General features: G+C 37.9%; 1 pseudogene; it reads right to left on the reverse strand.

Moving 5' to 3' along the window:
* Nucleotides 1-24659: 24659 nt before the first annotated feature.
* LOC128569061 (60S ribosomal protein L9-like) lies at nucleotides 24660-25229 on the reverse strand (annotated as a pseudogene).
* Between the last annotated feature and the right edge of the window lie 1710 nt (nucleotides 25230-26939).

Consider the following 26939-nt stretch of genomic DNA (forward strand, 5'->3'; position numbering starts at 1 on the left):
CAATTACTGGAAAATAATGTATCTCTCTTGCTCCTTTTTTTCTTTTCTTCATCACTTTCCTTAATGGCTGACAATAGACCCCCATGCACCATTTAACCTTGCCAGTGGCAAGCAGAACTATGTCAGACACAAAGAAATATTTCTTGACCCTCAGGCATGTTAAACACTGACACAGGTTGATGAGGAAGATTGAAAAATCACTTCTCCAGGAGGTCTTTGAAAATCCAGAATATCTAGAATGATTCAAAGGTAAAGCTCTACCTAGCGATCTAGTTCAATATTCATTAAACATATAACGTACACACACACACACACACACACACGTACACATAATACATTTCCTCATTATAAAATGTATTTGTGTTTATTGCAGAAAACTTTGTACAACTACAGAAGTATAAAGAAGAAAATAGTCACCACCTATAATCACACCATAGCTGTATTTAATTTTTGGTATATTTCTTTCTAATTCATTCCATGTATTTACTTATATTCAACCATTCATTTATTCATCAACAGATTCTTAGTAGACGCCTACCAACCATAGATGACTACCTCCATAGAATTATGGAGAAACAGTGAATAATCATCACAGTAAAAATAAAATTATATAGTATGGTAGAGGATGTAAAGTATGTGCAAAAAACAGTGCAGGTTAAGTAAGGTAAACCAGATATTCTGGGGCAGAGTGGAAGAGACTTGATTTTATCATAAATGGCGTAATCAGGGAAGGCCTTATTGAAAGGGTAATATTTAAACAAAGTTGGGATCATTTTGAACAGATTACTATGCAATTTGCTTTGATTATAATATTATTCTTTTAAATATGTATATTTAGTAGTTATATAACATTCTGTCTTTTGAGCATAATTTAACACTTTGGTTGCACACTTACATCAATTCAACCTATTTTTTCTGTAACATACATTCTCAAATACATAATTGGTGGCATTCTGTTCATGTATTATGATTAACAAGATAAAACTAAGATTTAGTTCAGAAAATAAGAGGCAGTACCAAGGTAAGAATGTTAATGTTTTGATAAGTATGTTGATACTTCCCCGTGCAGTATTTATTTTTAATCTGTTTATGGTATTTTTTAAAAAATAATATATGTTAGAGTCTTGTTTAGCTTAAAAATCTGTATATTCATTGTTGAGATTTTGGAAAACTCAAAAAAGCAAAAGAAAAATGAGAATACCCATAATCATGTGTCCCAGAGTTAATCATATTTTGGCAGTTTTGTCAAAATATATTTGCTTAAAATTTATATCATATTAAATATACTATAACAATTTTCATTTAGTTAGATGTGAACATTTTCTAAATGTTTTAAAGTATTTTATGTATAAAATTATGTATTTTAGGTTTATTATTTTCTAAGTACTTTTATAACCTAATTTGTAACACAGGAATAGTATTTTTGGCTAGTCTATAAACAGCCCTCATTTTATAAACTGAATTGTATTATTAATCACTATTATAAAATATTTGCACATAATCCTTATTATTTCCTTATAGGACATAAATTTGTCATGTATGTTACAAATATTTTTCTCAGTTTGTTGTTTTCATTTTAGTTTTATTTATTTTTTTATTAAGTCTTTTGTACATAGATCATAAATACATTTATGCCATTTTCAATGTATTGATTATTTGTACAAATTGGAGTGCTTACATCATACTAATCAACATAGCTTTCACCTCATTTACCCTCATTTCACCTCATTTATAGCATTAGGACATTTGTTTTCTACACATGATAGATCCAACTTGTACTTGCAATGTGCTCCATAGGTGTGGTCCCCCTACTATCCCCTACTATCCCTCGCACACCCTCCCCTCCCTTCTCCCTCCCCTTCCCTCCTTCATCCTAGGCTAAAGTTGTGTTTCATTTTTCATATGCAAGTATAAGTGATTATAAATTGGTTTCACAGCACTACTGAGTACATTGGATACTTTTTTTCCATTCCTGAGATACTTTTACTGAAAAGAGTATTTTCCATCTCCATCCATGTAAACATAAAAGAGGTAAAGTCTCCATTTTTTTTACTGCTGCATAGTATTCCTTGGTATACATATACCACAATTTATTAATCCATTCATGGATCATTGGGCACTTGGGCTTCTTCCATGACTTGGCAATTATAAATTGAGCTGCAGTGAACAATCTGGTGCAAATATCTTTATTGCCAAATGATTTTTGGTCCTTTGGATATACACCTAGAAGAGCAATTGCAGGATCAAAGGGTTGGGCTACATTTAAATCCCTGAGTGTTCTCCAAACTTCCTTCCAAAAGGAACGTACTAGCTTCCATTCCCACCAGCAGTGTAGAAGTGTTCCCTTTTCTCCACATCCACACCAACATCTGTTGTTTTGGGATTTTGTGATGTGGGCTACTCTTACTGGAGTTAGATGGTATCTCAGAGTAGTTTTGGTTTGCATTTCTCTGATGATTAAAGATGATGAGCATTTTTTCATGTGTCTGTAGACCATGCTCCTGACTTCTTCAGAGAAGCTTCTGTTCATGTCTCTTGCCCACAATGAAATGGGATCACTTGGTTTTTGCTTAGTAATAAGTTTGAGTTCTCTGTGGATTCTGGTTATTAGACCTTTGTTGGAAGTATAACTTGCAAGAGTCCTCTCCCATTCTGAGGGCTGTCTATTTGCTTTACTTAGTGTGTTCTTGGCAGTGCAAAAGCTTTTTAATTTGATCAGATCCCAGTAATGTATATTTGATGTTGCTTCAATTGCCCAGGGTGTCTTCCTCATGAAGGCCATTTTTTTCTTTTCTTTTCTTTATTTATTTATTTTATTAAATCATAGCTGTGTACATTAATGCGATCATGGGGCACCATACACTGGTTTTATAGACCATTTGACATATTTTCATCACACTGGTTAACATAGCCTTCCTGGCATTTTCTTAGTTATTGTGTTAAGACATTTATGTTCTACATTTACTAAGTTTCACATGTACCTTTCTAAGATGCACCATAGGTGTAATCCCACCAACCAATGACTCTCCCTCCGCCCATCCTCCCCCCTCCCTCCCCTTCCTCTCCCCCTTACCCATATTCTTAGATTATAACTGAGTTATAGCTTTCCTATAAAAGCCATAAATTAGTTTCATAGTAGGGCTGAGTACATTGGATACTTTTTCTTCCATTCCTGAGATACTTTACTAAGAAGAATATGTTCCAGCTCCATTCATGTGAACATGAAAGAGGTAAAGTCTCCATCTTTCTTTAAGGCTGCATAATATTCCATGGTATACATATACCACAATTTATTAATCCATTCGTGGATTGAAGGGCACTTGGGCTTTTTCCATGACTTAGCAATTATGAATTGGGCTGCAGTAAACATTCTGGTACAAATATCTTTGTTTTAATGTGATTTTTGGTCTTCTGGGTATATACCTAGTACAGGAATTATAGGATTGAATGGCAGATCTATTTTTAGATCTCTAAGTGTTCTCCAAACATCTTTCCAAAAGGAATGTATTAGTTTGCATTCCCACCAGCAGTGTAGAAATGTTCCCTTTTCTCCACATCCACGCCAATATCTCTGGTCTTGGGATTTTGTGATATGGGCTAATCTTACTGGGGTTAGATGGTACCTCAAGGTAGTTTTGATTTGCATTTCTCTGATGATTAAAGATGATGAGCATTTTTTCATATGTCTGTAGGCTGTACACCTGTCTTCTTCAGAGAAGTTTCTCTTCAAGTCCCTTGCCCAGCCTGCAATGGGATCACTTGTTCTTTTCTTGCTTATACGTTTGAGTTCTCTGTGGATTCTGGTTATTAAACCTTTGCCAGAGACATAACCTGCAAATATCTTCTCCCATCCTGAGGGCTGTCTGCTTGCTTTGCTTACTGTGTTCTTGGCTGTGCAGAAGCTTTTTAGTTTGATCAGGTCCCAGTAGTGTATTTTTGAAGCTGCTTCAATTGCCCGGGGGGTCCTCCTCATAAAATACTCACCCAGACCGATTTCTGCAGGAGTTTTCCCTGCACTCTCTTCTAGTATTTTTATAGTTTCATGTCTTAAGTTTAAATCTTTAATCCAGTAAGAGTCTATCTTAGTTAATGGTAAAAGGTGTGGGTCCAGTTTCAGTCTTCTACAGGTTGCCAGCCAGTTCACCAAGCACAATTTGTGAAATAGAGAATCTTTCCCCCACTGAATGTTTTTAATTGGCTTGTTAAAGATCAAATAACGGTACATAGCTGGGTTCATCTCTTGGTTCTCTGTTCTGTTCCATACATCTGCCTCTCTGTTTTTGTGCCAATACCATGCTGTTTGATCACTATTGATTTATAGTATAGTCTGAGGTCCGGTAGCACGATTCCTCCTGCTTTGTTTTTATTTCTGAGTAATGTCTTGGCTATTCGAGTTTTTTTCTGATTCAATATAAAACGAAGTATTATTTTTTCAAGATCTTTAAAGTATGACAGTGGAGCTTTAATAGGGATTGCATTAAAATTGTATATTGCTTCTGGTAATATGGACATTTTAACAATGTTGATTCTTCCCAGGAAGGCCAATTTTTTCAAGCGTTTCCCCTGCACTCTCTCAAGAATATTTATAGTTTTATGTCTAAAGTTTAAGTCCTTTAACCAGTAAGAGTCAATTTTTGTTAGAGGAGAAAATTGTGGGTCCAGTTTCAGTCTTCTATAAGTTGCCAGCCAATTCATCCAGCACCATTTATTGAATAAGGAATCTTTCCCCCAATTTATATTTTTAATAGGTTATCAAAAATCAAATGATGATAAGTGTCTGACTTCACCTCTTGGTCTTCAATTCTGTTTCATACATCTACCTCTCTCTTTTTGTGCCAGTACCATGCTGTTTTGATCACTATTGATTTGTTGTTTAGTCTGAAATCTACAAGCATGATTCCTCCCGATTTGTTTTTATTTCTGAATAATGTCTTGGCTAGTCAAGGTTTTTTCTGTTTCCATATAAAGTGAAGTACTGATTTTTTCAGGTCTTGAAAATATGACAGAGGTGCTTTAATAGGGATCGCATTATATCTGTAGATTGCTTTAGGTAGTATAGACATTTTAACAATGTTGATTCTTCCCAGCCATGAGCATGGTATATTTTTCCATTTGTTAACATCCTCAGATATTTCTTTTCTCAGAGTGTCATAGTTCTATTTGTAGAGATCTTTCACATCCTTAGTTAGATACACTCCCAGATATTTCATCTTCTTTGGGACTATTATAAAGGGAATAGAGTCCTTGGTTGTTTTTTCCCCTTGACTATTGTTGGTATATATAAAGACTCCAGATTTACGAGTGTTAATTTTGTATCCTGAGATGTTACTATATTCCTTGATCACTTCTAGGAGTTTTGTAGTTGATTCCCTGGGATTTTCCAGATATATAATCATATCTTCTGTGAAGAGTGACAGTTTGATCTCCTCTGGTCCTATTTGGATACCCTTGATTGTCTTCTCTTGCCTGATTGTGGTGGCTAAGACTTCCATTACAATGTTAAAAAGCAGTGGAGACAGTGGGTATACTTGCCTGGTTCCTGATCTGAGTGGAAATGATTTCAATTTTACTCCATTCACTATGATATTGGCTGTGAATTTATGTAGATGGCCTCTATCAGTTTAAGAAATGTTCCTTCTGGGGCGCCGCCTGTGGCTCAGTGAGTAGAGCGCCAGCCGCATATGCCGAGGGTGGCGGGTTCAGACTCAGCCCCGGCCAAACTGCAACAGAAAAATAGCCGGGTGTAGTGGCAGGAGCCTATAGTCCCAGCTGCTTGGGAGGCTGAGGCAAGAGAATCGCGTAAGCCCAAGAGTTAGAGGTTGCTGTGAACCATGTGACGCCACGGCATTCTACCTGAGGGCGGTACCATGAGACTCTGTGTCTACAAAAAAAAAAAAAAAAGAAAAAAAAGAAATGTTCCTTCTATACCTATTTTCTTAAGCGTTCTGATCAAGAAAGGATGCTGGATATTGTCAAAATCTTTTTCTGCATCAATTGAGAGAATCATATGGTCTTTGTTTTTTAATTTGTTTATGTGATGTATTATATTTATGGATTTACATATACTGTTTACATAATTTGTTTATGTGATGTATTATATTTATGGATTTCCATATATTGAACCATCCTTGGGACCCTGGGATGAAACCCACCTGGTCGTGGTGTATAATTTATTTGAAGCGTTGTTGGATTCTGTTTGCTAGGATCTTATTGAATATTTTTGCATCAATATTCATTAGAGATATTGGTCTATAATTTTCTTTTCTTGTTGGGTCTTTTCCTGGTTTGGGTATCAGGGTGATATTTGTTTCATAGAATCTGTTGGGTAGTATTCCTTCTTTTTGTGTGTTTTGGAAAAGATTAAGTAATATAGGTACTAGTTCCTCTTTAAAGGTTTGGTAGAATTCTGATGTGAAGCCATCTGGTCCAGGGCTTTTCTTTGTGGGGAGATTTCTTATAGTTGATGTTATTTCAGAGCTTGTTATAGGCTTGTTCAACATTTCCACTTCTTTCTGGCTAAGTCTAGGAGGGCGGCATGTTCCCAAGTATTGATCTATTTCCTTCAGATTTTCATACTTCTGAGAGTAGAGTTTTATGTAGTATTTATTAAGGATTTTTTGAATTTATGAGGAATATGATGTTATTTGGCCTTTATCATTTCTGATTGATGAGATTTGGGATTTTACTCTTCCACTTCTGGTTAGGTTAGCCAACGGTTCATCTATTTTATTGACCTTTTTAAAAAACCAACTCCTTGGTTGATCTGTTGTATAATTCTTTTGTTTTCAATTTCATTTAGTTCTGCTCTAATTTTAGTTATTTCTTTTCTTCTGCTGGGTGTAGGGTTGGAAAGTTCTTCCTTTTCCAATTGCTTGAGATGTCCCATTAAGTTATTAGCTTCCTCTCTTTCTATTCTCTTCAGGAAGGTTTGCAACACTATAAATTTTCCTCTTAGGACTGCCTTTGCGGTATCCCAGAGGTTCTGATAGTTTGTTTCTTCATTATTGTTTTGTTCCAAAAATTTGGTCATTTCCTTCATAATTTTGTCTATGACCCAGCTATCGTTCAGCATAAGGTTATTTAGTTTCCATATTTTTGTATGCATGTGGATATTCCTGTTGTTACTGAGTTCAACTTTTATTCCATGATGGTCCAAGAAAATACAAGGAATGATTTCTATTCTTTTAAATTTGCTGAGGTTAGACTTGTGACCTAAGATGTGATCAATTTTGGAGGATGATCCATGGGCTGATGAGAAGAATGTGTATTCAGTTTTATTAGGATGAAATGTTCTGTAGATGTCTATTAGATGTAAATGTTGAATGGTCTAGTTCTAAAATTTCTTTGCTTAGCTTCTTTTTTGAGGATCTATCCAACACTGCCAGAGGAGTGTTAAAGTCTCCAAAAATTATGGTGCTGGGAGAAATCAAGTTGCTCATGTCAGTTAGAGTTTCTCTTATAAATTGAGGCGCATTCTGGTTGGGTGCATAAATGTTGATAATTGAAATCTCATCATGTTGAGTGTTGCCCTTAACAAATAAGAAGTGACCATCATCTTTTCTTACTTTAATTGGTTTAAAGCCTATTGTATCCATGAATAAAATTGCAACACCTGCTTCTTTCTGATTTCCATTTGCCTGAATTATAGATGACCATCCGTTCACCCTGAGTCTATATTTATCTTTTAAGGTAAGGTGAGATTCTCAAATGCAGCAGATGTCTGGCCTGAGTTTTTGTATCCAGTCAGCCAACCTGTGTTTCTTTAGAGGGCAATTTAAGCCATTCATGTTAATTGAGACTAATGATAAGGCAGATAGAGTTTGGGGTATCGAAGTTTTCGAAAATCCAGTGGACATTTTTAATCCTTTCACCACTATGGAAGTTGGAATTTGACCAAACATTTCTGAGTGAGTTTACTTTGGTGGTGGAGGATTGTGTTGTTCATTATGGAGGATAGGTCTGAGAATATCCTGAAGATCTCATTTAGTTATGGCAAATTTCTTCAACATGTGAATGTCATTGAAGTATTTAATTTCTCCATCATAGATGAAACTCAGTTTATCTGGATCCTGGATCCCGGGTTGAAAGTTATTTTGTTTAAGGATATTAAATGTCGATGACCACCCTCTTCTAGCTTGAAAGATTTCAGCAGAGACATCTGCAGTCATTCTAATGTTTTTCCCCTTGTAGATTATGGTTTTCTTAGGTCTGAGTACTTTCAGAATTTTCTCCTTTATATTAACTTTAGTGAAGTTAATTATAATGTGTCTATGAGAATTTTTATTTGGGTTGAGTCGTGCCGGTGTTCTAAAACTGTGTGCTATCTGAATTTCAGAATCTCTTGGCATGTCTGGAAAGTTCTCTTTAATTATTTCATGAAGCAAAGCATCTGTATTGTTCACAGCAACCTCATCACTTTCAGGTATTCCTATAAGGCGAATATTAGATCTCTTCCAATTATCCCAGAGCTCTCTGAGAGAATGATCCGTTTTTGTTCTCCACTTTTTTCCTCTTTGAGTGTTTGGGAGTGTTCAAAAGCTTTGTCTTCAATGTCAGAGATCTTTCTTCTGCCTACTCCATTCTATTACTGAGGGATTCTACTGTATTTTTTAGATCTTTGAGGGGTGCAGAATCTTGCTTCAATGTGTCAAAATCTTTGGTCATTTTGTCTTTAAATTAGTTGAACTCTTGAGACATCTTTTGAATTTCTGCTTTGAATTCTAATCCCATCATTTCCTCCGTTCTGCTGATCTTATTTGCTATCCAGACTCTGAACTTGAATTGTGACATCTGAGCCATTTGTTAGTGAATGGGATCTTGTGCTGTGTCTGCTTTATTGTTTCTTGGGGGAGTTGATCTACTCTGATTATTCATGTTGCCAGAGTTTTTCTGCTGATTCCACCTCATGATTGTTTTTCCCTGTAGGCTAGGTGGTCAGGTAAGGTGAAATTGGATTGGGGTTTTCTGGAGCTGTGGTTAACTAGCCCTTTGTTAAGGATCTTGGACTAATGACTGCAGCTTTTTCCCCTTTAGCTTTGCAAAGGACCTGTACAGTATTACAGTCTGAAGCTGAGGAAACCTGCTTGGTATGGTGGGGTTAGGTGGCTCTGTCTTGTATTTAGCTGGTTCTTGTCCCGTCACAGCTTGCCTTAGCAAAGGTGCCTTGCAGTTATATCACTTGTCTTGGTTCGGCTCCCAGTCTTCAGCTTAATTGGGTACTTTCTGGACATTATTCTTCCCTCTGGACAGGTGCTTCTGTTGGAGGCTGCTTCTAGTCAGCCATCTTGCCCCCTCCTCCCCCATGTTGTTTTTTGACTTAAAGAAATTAAGTCTATTAATCCTTTCCTTAAAGGATTTCCCATTAGCTTTATATTTCAAAAGACCTTTAGCACCATGAGGTTCTTTTTTATTGTTTTGTTTTTTTTGGTAACTCTTTTCCCTGGCGGGATTTATTTTGGGCTATGGTATGACATTTCGGGAACCAGCTTTATTTATTTTGGAATAGTAATGGCTTAATTAACCTTCAACAGCCCTTTCTTTTCTTTATTTTGTTATTCTGTCAATCAGGAATGATCTAACTACTTCTTGAAACCATAGGTAATAGCAAAAGGGGTACTTTCATTAATATTTCCTACTTGGGCATAGAAACTGATAGATTGAAAAAGAAAATAATTGTTTTAAGGGGAAGAAATAAGTACATATAATTGTAAAAATTCAATGAGACATGTCAGGAAAGCATCTAAATGCATAATTCCAGAAAAACTTTTTAAACATAGAGGCAGGTAGATTGCCTGAGCTCACAGGTTTGAGACCAGCCTGAGTCAGAGCGAGACCCTGTCTCTAAAAATAGCCAGGTATTGTGGGGGGGCTCCTGTAGTCCCAGCTTCTTGGGAGGCTGAGGCAAGAGACTCACTTGAGCCCAAGAGTTTGAGGTTGCTGTGAACTATGAGGCCATGGCTCTCTACCAAGAGTAACAAAATATGTCTCAAACAAAAAAAAAACAAAAAACAAAAAACTTTTTAAATATAACCTTAAACTTCAAAACACCTTTTCATAGCCGTGTTAAAAGATAAACTAAGGTGGCTGAGTGTGGTGGCTCACACCTATAATCTTAGCCCTCTGGGAGGCTGAGGCAGGTGGATTACCTGATCTCAGGAGTTGGAGAGCAGTCTGAGGTAGAGTGAGACCCTATCTCTAAAAATAGCTGAGTGTTGTGGTGGACAACTTAGTCCCAGCTACTTGGGAGGCTGAGGCAAGAGGATCACTTGAGCCCAAGAGTTTGAGGTTGCTGTAAGTTATGACACCATGGCACTCTACTCAGAGCAACAGAGTGAGACTCTGTCTCAAAATAAATAAATAAATAAATGATAAGGCACATTAAAAATTTGGAGAGTTTATCTGAGTAAAAAGTGATTCTTGAATCAGGCAGTGCCAAACTACAAACAACTGCAAGTGGTTGAAGGGAATGTTATTATAGGGTGACTGTGGAAGCAAAGCAATTGTTTGGTTAAAGTTTGAGCAATTACCTTATTTGGACTATCTTAGTAGAATGTTCAAGACACATAACTGAAAGGTATAAACGGTGGCACCCAGAGGCCACAGAGGAGATGTTCAGGCTAGGTTTATGTCTTGCCTGGACAGTGCAAAGATGGTGTCTTCAGCCATGGGCAGTTAGAGACCACTTTTATATGGGGCTGTTGGGGATGGGCATGGTCCCCAGGTTTCCTGTCAAGTTAGGGTCTTTTTGTGGGAACTTCTGTGGGATGTGGCTAACCAGGTCCTCTGTGTCTTTGTTTTAGGAGAAGATGGAAAAGGGTTTGTGTGTGGCTGCATACGTTAGGCCCCCAGCAATAACTAATGCCCAGTTGTCTACCTATGATTGGCTGAGCTTAAGTTTCATTTTCTTTTAAATTAGCCACTTACAGGAAATGAATACAAGTTAAGTTTTGGTTTGCTTATGTAAGAATGCAAGGCGTTAGGGCTGTCACAAACTATGGAATATTGGTGTCTCCATTAGGACTTATATAATTTGTTAATAATTAATAATTGCTCTCTCATTACTCTGAGAAACATAGTAATGAAAAGAGCTGTCATTTAGTGAGCACTTATCTCACGCAAGGCATTGTCCCAGGCACTTCAGATGTGGTATTTTATTTAACCCTCACAATACTTTAGAAGGGAGGTACTATTATTATCTCCCCTTTATAAATGAGGAATCACAGGTTTAACAAAATAGAAGAAAACTTTACAATGGTAAAAAAAAGGAGTCTACAACTTTTTCTCAGCAAAATTTAGTCAATGCAGTGGAACACATAAGAATAGGAGGAAAGGTCCTAATTGGATATGTCTTTTTTTTTTTTTTTTTTAAAGACAGAGTCTTACTATGTCACCCTTGGTAGAGTGCTGTGGCTTCACAGCTTACAGCAACCTCAAACTCTTTGGCTTAAGCAATTCTCTTGCTTCAACTTCCCAAGTAGCTGGGACTATAGGCACCTGCCACAATGCCCAGCTATTTTTTTGTTGCAGTTGTCGTTGTTTAGCTGCCCCAGGCAGGGTTCAAACCCACCAGCCTCAGTGCATGTGGCCAGTGCTGTAACTACTGTGCTATGGGTGCCAAGCTGGATATGTCTTACTGTTTCTCCAACTTCCCTTCTTCAGGGACATTCTTGGATACTTAAACTAGTTTAAGTCCTGATTAGTAATATAAGATATAATTTATATCTTCTAAAGCACATTTATCCAACACAGTTGATGCTTGGAGCATAACCCTTTGAAGGATTATGGTCTGAGTCATCACCATTGGACAGATGAGAAAGCAGAAGTGCTACGTGGTTAAATGACGGGTCTGGGGCTTAAAACTATGTTTTCTAACTCTGCCATTGCTTGATCTTCTACAGTGTAGGCTTAATGGATTTCCTTTTAAGAATTTATTTGATCCAAACCTCAAAGTATTATAATTTCATATTGTTGTTGTTACTGATACTGTCTGATCATCTCTGACCTTTACAGCAACTATTTTAACATGCTATAGTCTAAATTATCATTTCTGTAATGATCATCTTGGTCACCTGATACTTCAAACATATTAAATATGAAATATTATAGATATTCTTTCATCTAGTCCATCTTTTAGTGCATGAGTTATATAGTTTGGACTTTTCTGATTTAACGTGTCTCTGGAGAAGACATAAGATTACTGGGATAAAAGGGAGACAAAGAGCAGGGGTTCTGGGTGCCGTGACTGGAGTGGAGATCCTGGCAGTTGTTCTGCCTTCCGATAAGTGGTGGGGGAGGAAAATGGCCAGTGCCATAGCACTCCAGGGGGCACGATCCCTAGAAAGCTAAAATTCCTGGACAGATTTCCCACATATCCTAAGTGCTCATGTAGAGCATTCCCCTGACCTAGAAGAACTAAAAAGTCAGGATTAAATTTTGGTGCTTGTTTGGTTATGTCTTCCCCAGACTTGGAAACCACTGCGGGTCTGTGTTTAAGTTGTGGTACTAACTACAAGTCTTTTCAGACCAGGAAACAGTGGTAGGGCAATGAGTTAGTCTCAGTGCTCTCTATACGTCCTCTATAGGATGGGAAGCAACAACAAACCAGTGAGTAAATTCCAACATTAGGTAGGTGAAGGTCCAACACCACTGAAGAACTCCTACAAAAACTGTAAGAAGTGCCTGTCTCCTCAGATGTGCAAGCACCAAGGTAAGGACATAAGGAATGTGAAAACAAGGAATATGTAAACAATGACACCACCAAAAGAAACCAACATAGCTCCATTGATGGCCCCAGAAAAATTAAAGATCTATGACATGTCTGACAAAGAATTCAGAATAATCTCCTCAAGATAGTTCAGAGAATTACAAGAAAATACAATTATAATATTAAATGAAATTTGGAAAACAATCCAGGAACAAAATGATAAATTGAGTGAAGAAACAGAATTTTTAAAAAACCAATTAGAAATCCTAGAAATAAGGAATAAATGAGATGAAAAACTCATTAGAAAGCCTCAATAGAAAACATGACCAAATGGAGGCAAGAACCAGCAAGCTTTAAGACAAAACATATTAAACTTCCCAATCAGAGGAGCAAAAAGAAAAAAGAAATGAAAAAGAATGAGGAAAGCCTACAGAAATTATGAGACACCATCAAGTGAATGAACTTGTGCATAATAAGAATTCCCAAAGGAGACAGGATAGGAAAAAGGCCTTAAAAGCATATTTTTAAAAATAATGGCTGAAAACTTCCTAAATGTGGAGAAGGATGATGGTATCTAGGAACAAGAAGCTCAGATACCACTAAATTGAACCAAAGAAGATACCAGATACCAAATTGAACCAAAGAAGAATTCCCCAAGGCACACCATAATTAAATTATGAAAAATCAAATACAAAAGATCCAGGCATGGCAGTGCATGCCAATAGTTCCAGGTACTTGGAAGGCTGAGGCAGGAATCTTGCCCTTGAATCTAAGAGTTGAAATTCAGTCTGGATACCATAGCAAGACCTCATCTCTAAAGTTAAAAAAATAAATAAATAAAAACAAAGAATACTGAAAGCAGATAAGTATATATTACATCAATAGAGCCTAGCACAATTTTTAGTGGATTTCTCTGCAAAAATATTACAGGACAGGAGAGAGAAGGATGATATATTCAAACTGATGGAGGAAAAATACTGCCAGCCAAGAATACTGTGCCCCCCAAAAGCTATCCTTCACACATGAAGGAAAAAAAAAACTTTGACCCACTTATCCCTGTTCTCCCTTCTTCCTCCCTTCCCCAGCCTCTGATAACCATTATTCTATACTCTACTTCTATGAGATCAACTTTTTAGATTCCACATATGAATGAGATCATGCAGCATTTGTTTTCTGTGCCGGATTTTCACTTAACATTATATCCTCCAAGTTTATTCATGTTGCTGTAAATGATAGGATTCCACTTTTTATTTAATAGCTGAGTAGTATTATCCTGTATATATGCACCACATTTTCTTTATCCAGTGTTGATGGACTGATTCCATATTTTGTCACTGGGAATAGAAGTAGTACTAAGTAGTACTACTAGTAGTGCTACTATCTGAAGCAACATTAGAGTGTAGATATTGCCTTTCAACACACTGATTTCAATTCCTTTGGATATATAACCAGTAGTGGAATTATTGGATCATGTGGTAGTTCTGCTGTAATTATTTTAGGAATCTCCATGTTGCCCTTTATATTCTCTTGCCTGATAGTGTTAGCTAGATCTTTTAGCACTATGTTGAATGGTAGTAGTGATAGAAGACAGCCTTCCAGTTCTAAATGGAAAAGCTCCATCTGGTAATTTAAATAAAATATTACAACTTATATGCCTATATATGTGATCTCAATGTTACGTCTTTAGATCCCAAAACAAAGTTTGTTCTGCAAAGTTGTATGATTGTATCATAGCATTTTAAAATCTGTAAATACCTTAAAGATCATATAGTCCAAACTACTTGCTTTCTTGCATTATTTATTAATAACATTGAAAGGAAATATTAAATTGTTACTAACAGTTATACAGTGAAGTTAAGTTTCTTTCCTAGCCCAGAAGCAATGACAGTTTCTTGGATATTTCTAGAATTTTTCTACACATGAGCACACATTTAACCTATTTGATGACATCAATGCAAACAAGCTATAAACTTGTGATGGCTTCCAATAAATCTTAGAGGTAATTTTCTATTAATATCTAAAGATTTACCTTATTTTGTTTTTAAAATGAAATATCTTAGTCAATGGTTATAAATAAAATATAATAAACACTCTCAAAGTTACCACCTCGGACAAATGTTGAACAAATCAACAATATTGAACAAATGTTAATGTTTATTATATTTAGTTTTTAACCTTTGCCTTTTAAGAAATAAATGTAGAGGACCTTTGGCATCACTCTCTAACCTCATTGGCTGTCTTCTGTTTTCTTTGTGCCCGTTCTTCTGAATGTCTACATTGCTGTTTACTCGTACTCTGTTTTTAAAAAACTGTTATTACATATGTATGGTCCCTAAGCAACATACAGCATTCCTTCACATGTTAACTGTTCCATTTTAACCAGTCTGTTGAGCAAACTCAGTGAACTATAAGCTTCAGTCCACATCATTCTTCTTTGCTCACTTATTTCACTTTGCTCTGTTAAATCTGTCCTATATCATGGTCCTCCCATCTGTGGTTTTGCTTTCTGAACTTCGGTTATCTGCAATCAGTCAATCACAGTCCAAACATATAAGAAGGAAAATTCCAGAAATTAGCAATTCATAAGTTTTAAATTTTGTGCTGTTCTGAATAGTGTGATGAACTCTTGCACTGTCCCACTTCCTCCTGTCCGGGATGTGACTCATCCCTTTGTGCAGTGAAGCTGCACTAAACATGCTCCCCACCTGGCAGTCACTTAGTGGCTGTCTAAGCCATCAGATCGACTGGTGCTACTGCAGTGCTCATGTTTAAGTAACCCGCATTTTACTTAAGAATGATCGCTAAGTGCAAGGATAATGAAGCTGGCAATTCAGATATGACAAAAAGAAACTGTAAAGTGCTTTTTTGAGTGAAAAGGTAAAAGTTCTTGACTTCATAAGGGAAAAAATCCTATGTTGAGGTTCCTAAGGTCTACAGGGAGGAAGAACCATTTAGCCAAGAAATTGTGCAAAAGGAAAATGAAATCTAAGTTAGTTTTGCTGTTGGTACATCAAACTGCAAAAGTTACGGCCAGTGTGTGGTGTGTGCTTAGTGAAGATGGAAAAGGCATTAAATTTGTGTATGTATGCATAGGAAAAACCTAGTATGCACATTTAAGGGTTCAACACCATCTGCAGTTTCAGCCATCAACTGGAGTCTTGGAACCTGCCTCCCGAGAACACAGAAGGACTTCTGTACTTTACCACATCCTGGACACATGTCAGAACTTTCCAGTTATTTCAGATTGTTAAAAATTCAGCTTAAAATTCAAATTTCTTCTTTAAATCTTTTTTTTTTTTTTTTGCAGTTTTTGGCCAGGACTTGGTTTGAACCCACCACCTTCGGCATATAGGGCCAGCACCCTACCCCTTTGAGCCACAGGCTATTTTTATGGCACTTTTTTATTAAGTATAACTTATATATGGTAAGATCCATAAATATTAAGACTACAGCTCAATTCACTTTCTCCTATGTATCCACCCATGGGATCACCACTTAGAGCAAGACATAGAACATTCTGATCACTCTCAGAAAGTTCCCTTGTGTCCCTTTCAAGACAGAGTCTATTGCCAACTTCCCCCAAATGTAAACACTGTTCTGACTTCTATCATCATAGATTAGTTCTGTCTGTCCTTGTATTTCATATAAATGGAATCATATAGTATGTGTTCCTTTGCATCTGGCTTCTTTCACTCACCAACATATTTTTGAAATCGATCCATTTTCTGCATCTATGGTCGTAGCCCATTCTTTTATTGTTGAGTGAGATTCTATTGTGTGAATATTCACAATGCATCCTTTCTCCTGTAAACGGGTTTGTGTTACTTCTAATTTTGGGATATTATGAATAAGGCTGCCACACACATCTTGTACAAGTCTTTTTGTGGACATCTGCACCCACTTTTCTTGAGTAGATGCTTATAAGAGAAACTGCTGAGTCATAGGATAGTACATTACAAACTTTTGTTACAAACTGCCAAATTTTGTAAAGTAGTTGTCACATTTTACTCTGTCATCCAGTGCTATAGGAGGATTTCAGTTACCACATTGGTGTCAACACTTGATAGAATCAATATTTTTTGTTTGTTTTTTTATAATATAAAATTATAAGTTTATTTTATATTAGAGAGGGAAACAAGTGGGGGGAAGAGATGAGAAAGAGAGAGAGAAGAGCGCAGAGGGCAGAGAGTGAGAGGAGGGAGATGGATGGTAGGAGGAAGGGAGCTAGAGAAGGGTGGGGCATCCGAAGAAAAGAAAGGAGGAAATGGAAGAATCAGTCTTTTTTATTTTATTGATTCGGGTGGGTGAATAGTAGTATTCATCGTAGCCATTTCCTATACTTTTAAATGAAAAAACTAGAATGGGTAATAGTGATGGCTGTTTATATATACACAGAATACCTCTGATGCATAAGAATCTGAACACACTGGTTTTTCTTTGGTGAAGATTGCTGAGTACCTCTTTGGGTGATGCACAGTTGTGGGAGATAAACTTTTTATCCTGTGATCTTCAGTTACTTAGACACATTGAACCAGATAAATGTATTACCTACTGAAAAAAATAAAAATTTCTTAGAAATCACTCAATTATTCACTGGGTCATGAACCTCTACCCTGCTTTCAGCTCAGATAGGGCTTATGAGTTGGGGGTTTAGTGTGGGGAGATGGCACCTTCTTAGTCTGTTCAAGCTGCTAAAATAAAATACCATAAACTGGGTGGTTTATAAACACATTGATTTCTCACAGTCCTGGAGGCTGGCAAGTCCAAGATCAAGGCACCGATAGATTCTGTTTCTGGTTCTTAGAATGCACCTTCTGTGTCCTCACCTGGTAGAGGGCAAGGAAGCCTCTGGGTCTCCTTTATAAGATACCTCGTTCATGAGGGTTTCACCCTCATGACCTTATCACCTCCCAAACACCCCACCTCCTACTGGGGGTTAAGTTTCAACATATGAATGGGGGAGGTCAGTCAGTGTGGGACAGCACCTTCTGCTCCTTCACTTGAGCCCCTATCCTCACAGCCCTTATGCACCTTAGGTGTGGCCAGGTCAGGTTTAGGAACCTCCACCTCCTTTTTCTTCCTGGATGAAGCAATTCCTGTAGGTTTAAGTAGGTGGGAGAGAGAAGGGAGGGGACAGAATTACCTGTCTGATTGTGGTTTCTCTGCTATATCTGACCCTTACTGCACCCTCTGTGGCAGGTCCCAAGGCAGGTCTCCTGGCTCACACTGAGGAGGTTTTGGTGGGGAATGGGAGGGGAGGAACCTGTGGAACCTCCTTTAGTTCCATTCTTTAATGTGGAACATCTAGCCCCAACCTGAGTTCTTCAACTCAGATCCCTGAGGTGGAGGTAGAGAATGCCCTATAGCCTCTCATTTGGGGTCCTCTGTGTGAGTTCCAGTAAGTTGGCTCAGGCCCAGCTTCCTTACACTTCATCTGTGTTGTAGCCTGTATTTAAGGCTAAGTAATATTCTGTTGCATGTATGCAACCAAACATATACATACTCATTTATCCATCAACGGACACTTGGATTGCTTCTACTGGCTATTGTGAATAATGCTGCTATGAACTTGAGTGTACAAATATCTCTTTGAAGTTCTGCTTTTAATTCTGTTGAGCATTTAAGAGATAGGGAAAAAACGTTTTCCCCTACCCTTTACTTATAGTTACTTAATACAACATTTCTGACACTAGATTTTTAGAAAGTTTTTTCCCCTTTTTTATAACCATATACCAGCCAAGCGCTGCTTTGGTGATACCAGCTAGATGTCTCTTTCTTAATACAATTCTGATATAATCTACCTGAAAATAGTGTCAATTCCAAGATTAAGGGCTCAATCCTGCAAGATAGCCCCCCATTTCAGACATCAATAATAAGTAGCAGGTTGTCACCTATACTGCTGACCAACCAGAGATATTGCAGAGATACAGATGAATGACCAGGAGGAAGAGATGTGTAGGGTGAGGTATGGAAGAAGGGGCTTGCTCCTGTGCCGTTACCAGGTGCTTCCCTTCCAGGAACCCCCATGTGTTCAGCTGTGTGGGAGTTCCCCAAACTTTTGGATTTTTGTGGAAGCTTCATTATGTAGGCATGATTGATTCCATCATTTGCTGTTTGCAGTCAACTTAACCTTCAGCCCTTCTCCCATCCTCAGAGGTGTGGGGGTGGGCCTGAAAGTCCCAACTCTGTAATCATGCCTTGGTTTTTCCACTAACCAGCCACATCCTGAAGGCATCTAGGGGTTCTCAGCCATTTCTAGTCTCATTAGCATCTTGAAAGCATCCTTAACCACTCCAGAAATCCTCCAGGTTTTAGGAGCTGTATGTCAGGAAACAGGACAAAGGCTGAGTATTTCTTCATATCACAGGTATATACCCAGAAGTGAGATCACTGGATCATAAGGTAATTCTATTTTTAATTTTTTGAGCAATTGCCATACAGTTTCCACAGTACTACACCATTGTACATTCTCACCAATAGACCACAGGGTTCTAATTTATCCATATACTTGCCAACACTTGTTATTCTCTGTTTTTATAACAGTGACGCTACATTTATTTATTTTTGTTGTTGCTGTGATTGCTTTGGGGGTCTTCTTCATGAATTCGTTGCCTAGGCCAATATCTATTAGAGTTTTTCCAGGGTTTTTTCCTAGGATTCTTTTTTTTTTTGAGACGGAGCCTCAAGCTGTCATCCTGGGTAGAGTGCTGTGGCATCACAGATCACAGTAACCTCCAACTCCTGGGCTCAAGTGATTCTCCTGCCTTGGCCTCCCAAGTAGCTGGGACTACAGGCACCTGCCACAACGCCCAGCTATTTTTTGGTTGCAGCTGTCATTGTTTGGCGGGCCAGGCTGTATTTGAACCTCTAGCTCAGGTGTATGTGACTGGCGCCTTAGCCGCTTGAGCCACAGGTGCCAAGCCATTTTCTTTAGGATTCTTATAGTTTCCTGCCTTAGGTTTAGGTCTTTTATCCATTGTGAGTTAATTTTTGTGAGTGGTGAGAAGTGTGGATCCTGTTTCAGCCTTTTATAAGTGGTTATCCAGTTTTCCTAGCACCTTTTATTGAAAAGGGATTCTTTTCCCCAATGTATGTTTTTATCTGTTCTGTCAAAAATCAGATGGGAATATGAGGACGGTTTTGTTTCTGGTTCTCCTTCCTGATCCATGGGCCTATGTCTTTCTTTTTGTGCCAGTACCATGCTGTTTTGGTTACTATTGCCTTGTAGAATAGCTTGAAGTCTAGTAAAGTGATGTCTCCTGCTTTGTTCTTATTACATAATGTTGTATGGGCAATTCAGAGTCTTTTCTGTTTCTACATAAAGCATAGAACTATTTTTTCTAGATCTGCAAAACATGGCGTTGGTTTTTAACGGAGGGTTGTGTTCAATATGTAAATCACTTTGGGTGGTACAGCCATTTTAACAACATTGATTCTACTGATCCATAAGCATGATATATTTTGTGGCAACTATTTCCTATTTGGGGCTCAGGCAATTTCAAACTTGATTTCTGTAACTTACAATAAGAACATATCCCTGCTCATAATATTTTCCTGGTTTATTTGCCAATCTATAATTTCTCCTCATCTTGATTCCTTCAATTCTTTATTCTTTACCTTTTCATTAAATATAATTTTGCAAAATTCCTTGGAAGCAAAGAATAAATCTGCACATAATATTAAATAGTTTGAAATATAGTACTTTTTCACCTCTGCCACAGTTTCCATAATGGTAGTTTGCGACATGCAAAAAAGGTAACTCAGTGTCTGCAGTTTGTTTCAAAAATCGAAGAAGGCTGTGACACATTTTAAAAAGATTTAAATAGTTGGGTGTTGTGGCTGGTGCCTGTAGTCCCAGCTATTTGGGAGACTGTGGCAAGAAAATTGCTTAAACCCAAGAGTTTGAGGTTGCTGTTAGCTGTGATGCCATGGCACTCTACTGAGGGTGACATAGTGAGACTGTCTCAAAAAAAAAAAAAAAAAGATTTATCTATAAAATGATTAAAATAATTTCCAATGGGATAAAATAATTTCCAACTGCTAAGCCTCAGTTATGTGGAAAATCTACTTATGGCGAAAAATGACTATACTGAATGGTGTGTTAAACAATGAATACAACCAAAAAGACAACCAAGACTGGCTTGGCAGCTGTTATTTTAGTGTTGGTGTATTTTATAATTAACAACTTTGTTAAGGCTTAATTGCTATACATATTTAAAATGTTCAATTTGAAAAGTTTTGACACTTTCATAAACCTTAGAACCATCACTCCCATCAAGATAATAAACACACCTGTTATCCCTAAAACTTTTGTCACACTACTTTGTAATTCCTCCATCCTTGTGACTGAGAATGGCTGAGAACCCAGCACTCCAATACTAACTAACTACTGGTCTGCTTTCTGTCCCGATAGATTAATTTCCATTTTCTAGAGCTTTCTAAAATAGAATAATACAAGATACACATTTTTGTTGTTGGACTTTTTTCCCTCTGCTTAATTATTTTGAAATTTGTCCACGTTGCACGTATCAATTCCTCATTCCTTTTTATTGAAGAGTAATGTTGCATTGTAGGGCTATGCCATTGTTTGTCTGTTAATGAATATTTGAATGTTTCTACTTTGGGCTACACAAAGCTTTATATTAACATTCATGTACAATTGTTTGTATGGATGTCTGCTTTATTTCCTTGCGTAAACACCTAGGAGTCTATTTAGTCATTTTAGTAGTTTTGCAGTTGTCTTATTTTTTGTTTGTTTGTTGTTACTCTGTCACCCTCGGTAGAGTGCTGTGGCATCATAGCTCACAGCAAACTCAAACTCTCAGGCTGGAGCAATCCTCTTGCCTCAGCCTCCCATGTAGCTGGAGCTACAGGCATGAGCCACAGCACCCAGCTAGTTTTTTTTTTTTTTAATCTGAATGGATCTTTATTAATTAATTTGAAAATAATAACTAAAATCTTTTTCACTAAAAAGATAGATTCACCAGTGATTTCTTACCAAATTTTATGGAATAAATAATACCAGTTTTACATGTATACTTTCAGAATATATTATATAATATGTATAATATATATTGTATATATACATAGTATATCACTTCTTAATTTATTTCAATAAATGCAGAAAATGTCTAAGAAAATTCTATTCATAATTCTATTCATAATTCTATTAGCAAACTAAAAATAGGGGACATTCTTTTTTTTCCTACCATTAAGCCCTCTTTAATTATTATTATTATTTCTGTTTTGATAGTAAGTTTTTTTATATTTCAGAATACTATGAAGGTACACATTTTGGTTATGTAATTTATTTTTATAGATTTTGAGTCAAAGTGTTCCCTTTACTCAGAATGTGTGCCTTGCACCACTTGGGTGTGTATTTATCCTATCCCTTCTCTTCCTCCCACCTACTTCCCTTGAGTTTTACTCCCATATGTGTACATAACATGTGGTATTTGTTTCTCCAATCTTATGATACTTCGCTTAGAATAGTCTAATTCCATCTAGGTTATTACAAAAGGTATAGTATTCCATGGTATACATATACCACAATTTATGAATCCATTCATGCATTTTTAAATTTCAAATTAATATGAGGGTACAAATTTTTAGGTTACATCGTTCCCACTTCCAAAGTAACCAGATAGTTTTTCTATTGTCAGTAGAGACAGATTTAGCTCTTGCTCAGACTGGTCTCAAACTCCTGAGCTCAAGCAATCTACTGGCTTTGGCCTCCCAGAGTGCTAGGATTACAGGTGTGAGCCACAGCGTCCAGCCCTTATTTTGGTTTTAATTTGTACCTTCCTAATGACTAATGCTGTTGAGCTTCCTTTCCTGTACTGAGTGGACAACCATATATATTATGTAGTAGAGCATTTATTCAAAGGTCTTACCTTTTAAAAAATTGGTTTTCTTATTATTGACTTTCAGAATTCTTTATATATTCTAGATATAAATTCTGTATCAGATATATGATTTGCAAATATTTTCTCCCATGTTGTGGCTTATTTTTTAATCCTTTAATCAGTGTCTTTTGAAGAACAGAGTTTTTAATTTTGATGAAGTTCTATTTATTGGTTTCTTCTTTTATGGATTAGGCTTTTGGTGTCATATGTCAGAAATCTTTGTCTAACCCAAAGTCACAGAAGTTTTCTCCTATATTTTCTTCTGGAAGTTTTATAGCTTTAGGTTTTACATTTAGATCTCTGCACTATTTTGAGTTAACCTTTGTATATAAAGTGAAGTATAGATCAAAGTTCAGTTTTTTTACTTACGGACATACAATTTTTCCAGAATCATTTGTCAAAAAGACTACGCTGGCTAAGCGTGGTAGATCATGCCTGTAATCCCAGCACCTTTAGAGGCTGAGGTGAGAGGATTGCTTGAGGCCAGGAGTTTGAGACCAGCTGGGCAACACTGGAAGACTCTGTGTCTCCAAAAAAAAATTAAAAATTAGGTAGGCATAGTGGAGATGTTGACATGTGCTTGTGGTTCCAGCTTTTGAGAGGCTGGGCAGGTTCCAGCTTTTGAGAGGCCAGGAGTTGGAGGTGGCAGTGAGCAATGATGATGCCACTGCACTCCAGCCCAGGTGACAGTGAGAGAGCCTGTCTCTTAAACAAACAAACAAACACCAACAACAAAATGACCATCTTTTCTCCACTATGTTGCCTTTGCATCTTCAGTGAAGATCACTGTATACATATACAGAGTCTTGATTACTTGTGGTTTTATAAATTTTGAGATCAAAGTGGTGTGAGTCTTCCCATTTTGTTCTTCTTTCCGCAAGTTGTCTTAGTATCCAGATGCTTTGCAGTTCAGTGTAAATTTTAGAGTCAGTTTTCCAACTTCTACAAAAAAGGATGCTGGGATTTTTTTCATGGCGATTACGTTGAATCTTTAGATCAATTTGGGGGAAAGTGACACCTTAACAAATTAACTTTCCTGACATAGGAGCATAATATGTCTCTCTAGTTATTTAGGTTTTAATTTCTCCCAGCAATGTTTCATAATTTTAAGTGCACAAATTTTGCACATTTTTGTCATATTTATTGTTAAATATTATATAATTTTCTGGTATTGGGATTGTTTGTTGTTAGTAATAGAAATACAAGTGATTTTTTATTTTCTATATTGATCTTGTTTTCTACAAGCTTGCTAAATTTGTTTATTATTTCTAGTAGATTTTCTGATCATCAGATTTTTCTATAATCATGTCATTTGTGAGCAAAGGTAGTTTTACTCTTACCTTTATAATCTAAATGCCTTTAATTTCTTTTTCTTTTCTTTTTTTTTTTAAATTCTTTATTGTTTGGGATTTATTGAGGATACAAAGAATTAGATTGTACTGATTACATTTGTTAGGTAAAGTCCCTCTTATAATTGTGTCCTGCCCCCAAGAGGTATGCCATGCATGTGACCCCCATACCCCTTTCTCTTCTCCTCTCTCTCATTCTCCTACCCCCACCTTGTATTAGATTATCTACTGTCTTCATATTAGAATTGAGTACATTGGATTCTTGCTTCTCCATTCTTGTGATGCTTTACTTAGAAGAATGTGTTCCAACTCAATCCAGGTTAATACAAAAGATGTAAAGTCTCCATCTTTTTAAAGAGCTGAATAGTATTACATGGTATACATATACCACAGCTTGTTAATACAATCCTTAGGTTGTTTTCACATTTTGGTGATTGTAAATTGAGCTGTGATAAATAGTCTACTACAAATATACTTATGATAAAATGATTTTTTTTCTTCTGGGTAGCTGCCTAGTAATGAGATTGCAGGTTAAATGGGAGGTCTAATTTGAGTTCTTTGAGGATTCTCCATACTTCTTCCAAAAAGGTTGTATTAGTTTGCAGTCCCACTAGCAATGTAAAAGTGTTTCTTTCTCTCTACATCCACTCCAGCATCTGCAGCTTTGAGACTTTGTGATGTGGCCATTCTTACTCTTAGATCTTATTCATCAGGCTGCTAAACTATTCCTTTTCCCTAGAGACATAAATACCATCCCCAAATTTTCTGATATCCTTTTTTTTAACTGTTGTGGCTCGCTGAATCAAAGCAGCTGAATTTGAAACAAGCTCAATGTCGTTTCCTTCAAAGATTAACTCATCTTTCTGGGTTTGAGATACTGAACAGGCAACGCCTGCCCCCATCCGAACCCAGCAGTATATTTTTCACCCAAGAAGTTTCTTATTTGAACAAAAGACCCATTCTCCTGGATAACAACATTGATGGGGAAGTTAGCATACACAAACCTCATCTTGTAACGGAAGCCCAGTGTAACTCCCTTGATCATGTTCTGTATGTGACTACATATATTGCAAACAGTAGCCAGTTCCTTTCTATTTCCCCACTATTTGTCAATCTGTAGCCTCTTCTTTTTTTTCTTTCCAAGGAGACTGAGTTCCACATTGATGTGGTTGAAGTACCTCTGGGACCCTTCACAATAACTGGGTGTCCCTTCAGAGTGATGTTGATGTTTTCTGGAATGTCGACAGTCTGATTGCTGAGAATGGTCTGCATTCTTGCAGAGATGCGGCCCTTAATTTCTTTTTCTGTCGTATTACAATGTTTACGAACTTCTAATACACTACTGAATATGTGAGAGCAGACGTTCTTGCTTTTACCCTGATTGTTGGTGAAAGCACTATCTCTTTCACCACTAAGTGGGACATCAGCTATAGGTTTTTTTCATGGATGCTCTTTATCAGGTTGAGGAAGTTCCCATCTATTCTTAGCTTGCCAGGAGTTATCAGGAACAGATACTGTGTTTTGTCAAGTGATGACTTCTCTCCTGGCTACTAATATCACTTGTCTTAGTCTGTTGCAACTGTTACAGCAAAATACCAGAGGCTGAGTAGCTCATAAACAATAGAAATTTATTTTGCATAGTTCTAGAGGCTATGAAGTTCAAGATCAAGGTGCTGACCAATTCAAGACCAGCCTGAGCAAGAATAAGACACCCCCCCTACAAAAAAATAGAAAAATTAACCAGGCATGGTGCAGGAGGCTGAGGCAGAAGAATCACTTGAGCCTAGGAGTTTGAGGTTGTAGTGAGCTGTGATGATGCCACTACACTGTAGCTTGAGACTCTGTCTTTAAAAAAAGAAAACGAAGGGAGGTGGAGCAAGATGGCAGCCGAGTAACAGCTTCCCTGCAACTGGGCATGGTGAGTCTGGGGAGATAAGACTCCAGGTATCTCTGACTGGTGGGATCTGCCTATAATCATCCCTTTGAGGATACAGGGAGTCAGCAAGGGACTTCTGGACCCCAAGAGGAGGACAAAAACAGTGGAAAAGTGGCAAGTGGTTGCGTGTGTTCGATCAACCTAATCCCGCCAGCAGCTGTAAGTACAAGCAGCAGTGAGGCTGCCAACTGGAATGGCCTTACCTGTGAACTGTTTCAGTGTTTTTGGACTTGGCACTCAGTTGAACTGCCATGGGGAGAGCTTGAGCAGGAGTGAGGAGAACTCTGGGCATTGTCTAGGGCCCGAGATTGAGCTGCTGAGCTGGACAGAGCTAATAGTGTTCACCTGTGGGCCACAGGAAGCCATTGTGAGAGAACTGCCCTAGCAAGCTCTGCCCTCAGGGTCCCAGAGCAAGAATTGGGCAGGAGCTAGTAACCTAGTGACTGAGCGCCCTAAAGGCGGGGACTGAGCTGCTTACAGCCTTAATCCTCAGGGGCAGAGTGAGACCAGTTTTGGCACACTGGAGCCTTGGGTTACCCAGGGTACAGTGTCATGGTGTCACAGCTCATAGCAACCTCAAACTCCTGGGCTTGGTGCTGCCCAGACCTCCATAAGAGCTGCGCTGTAACCCCGAACCATGACCTGTGCCCGCAGGCCTCTGCGTGCCCTGACCAGGAACTGCGGGAGCTGCAGAACCCTGCATCCTTCCTCCTGTACCCTCCCTGCCTCCACACCGGCCCGCTTGTCTGGCCAGGGACTCTGGTAGCCACATGCCCTCCGGAGCGCTCCCTACCTCTGTGCAGAGCCTTTCTCCTGGCCAGAGACTGCTGGAGCCTTGGGCTCTCTGTGCCAAAGTCACTGGGCACCAGGCACTCCCGAAACCGTGGGCACCACGTCCTGCCCTGTTGCTGGATCTGAGTGTGTCACACTCTGGAGCTGCTTCCACAACCAGAACTCCCTGGGTGGGGCAGCCCCAGAGGAACTACACAGGGTCACTCCCTACAAAGATCCACCAACAACAGAGTGATCCTGCTGGGGTCTCATCT

The sequence above is a fragment of the Nycticebus coucang genome, chromosome 17, assembly GCF_027406575.1.
Source record: "Nycticebus coucang isolate mNycCou1 chromosome 17, mNycCou1.pri, whole genome shotgun sequence".
Lineage (NCBI taxonomy): Eukaryota > Metazoa > Chordata > Mammalia > Primates > Lorisidae > Nycticebus > Nycticebus coucang.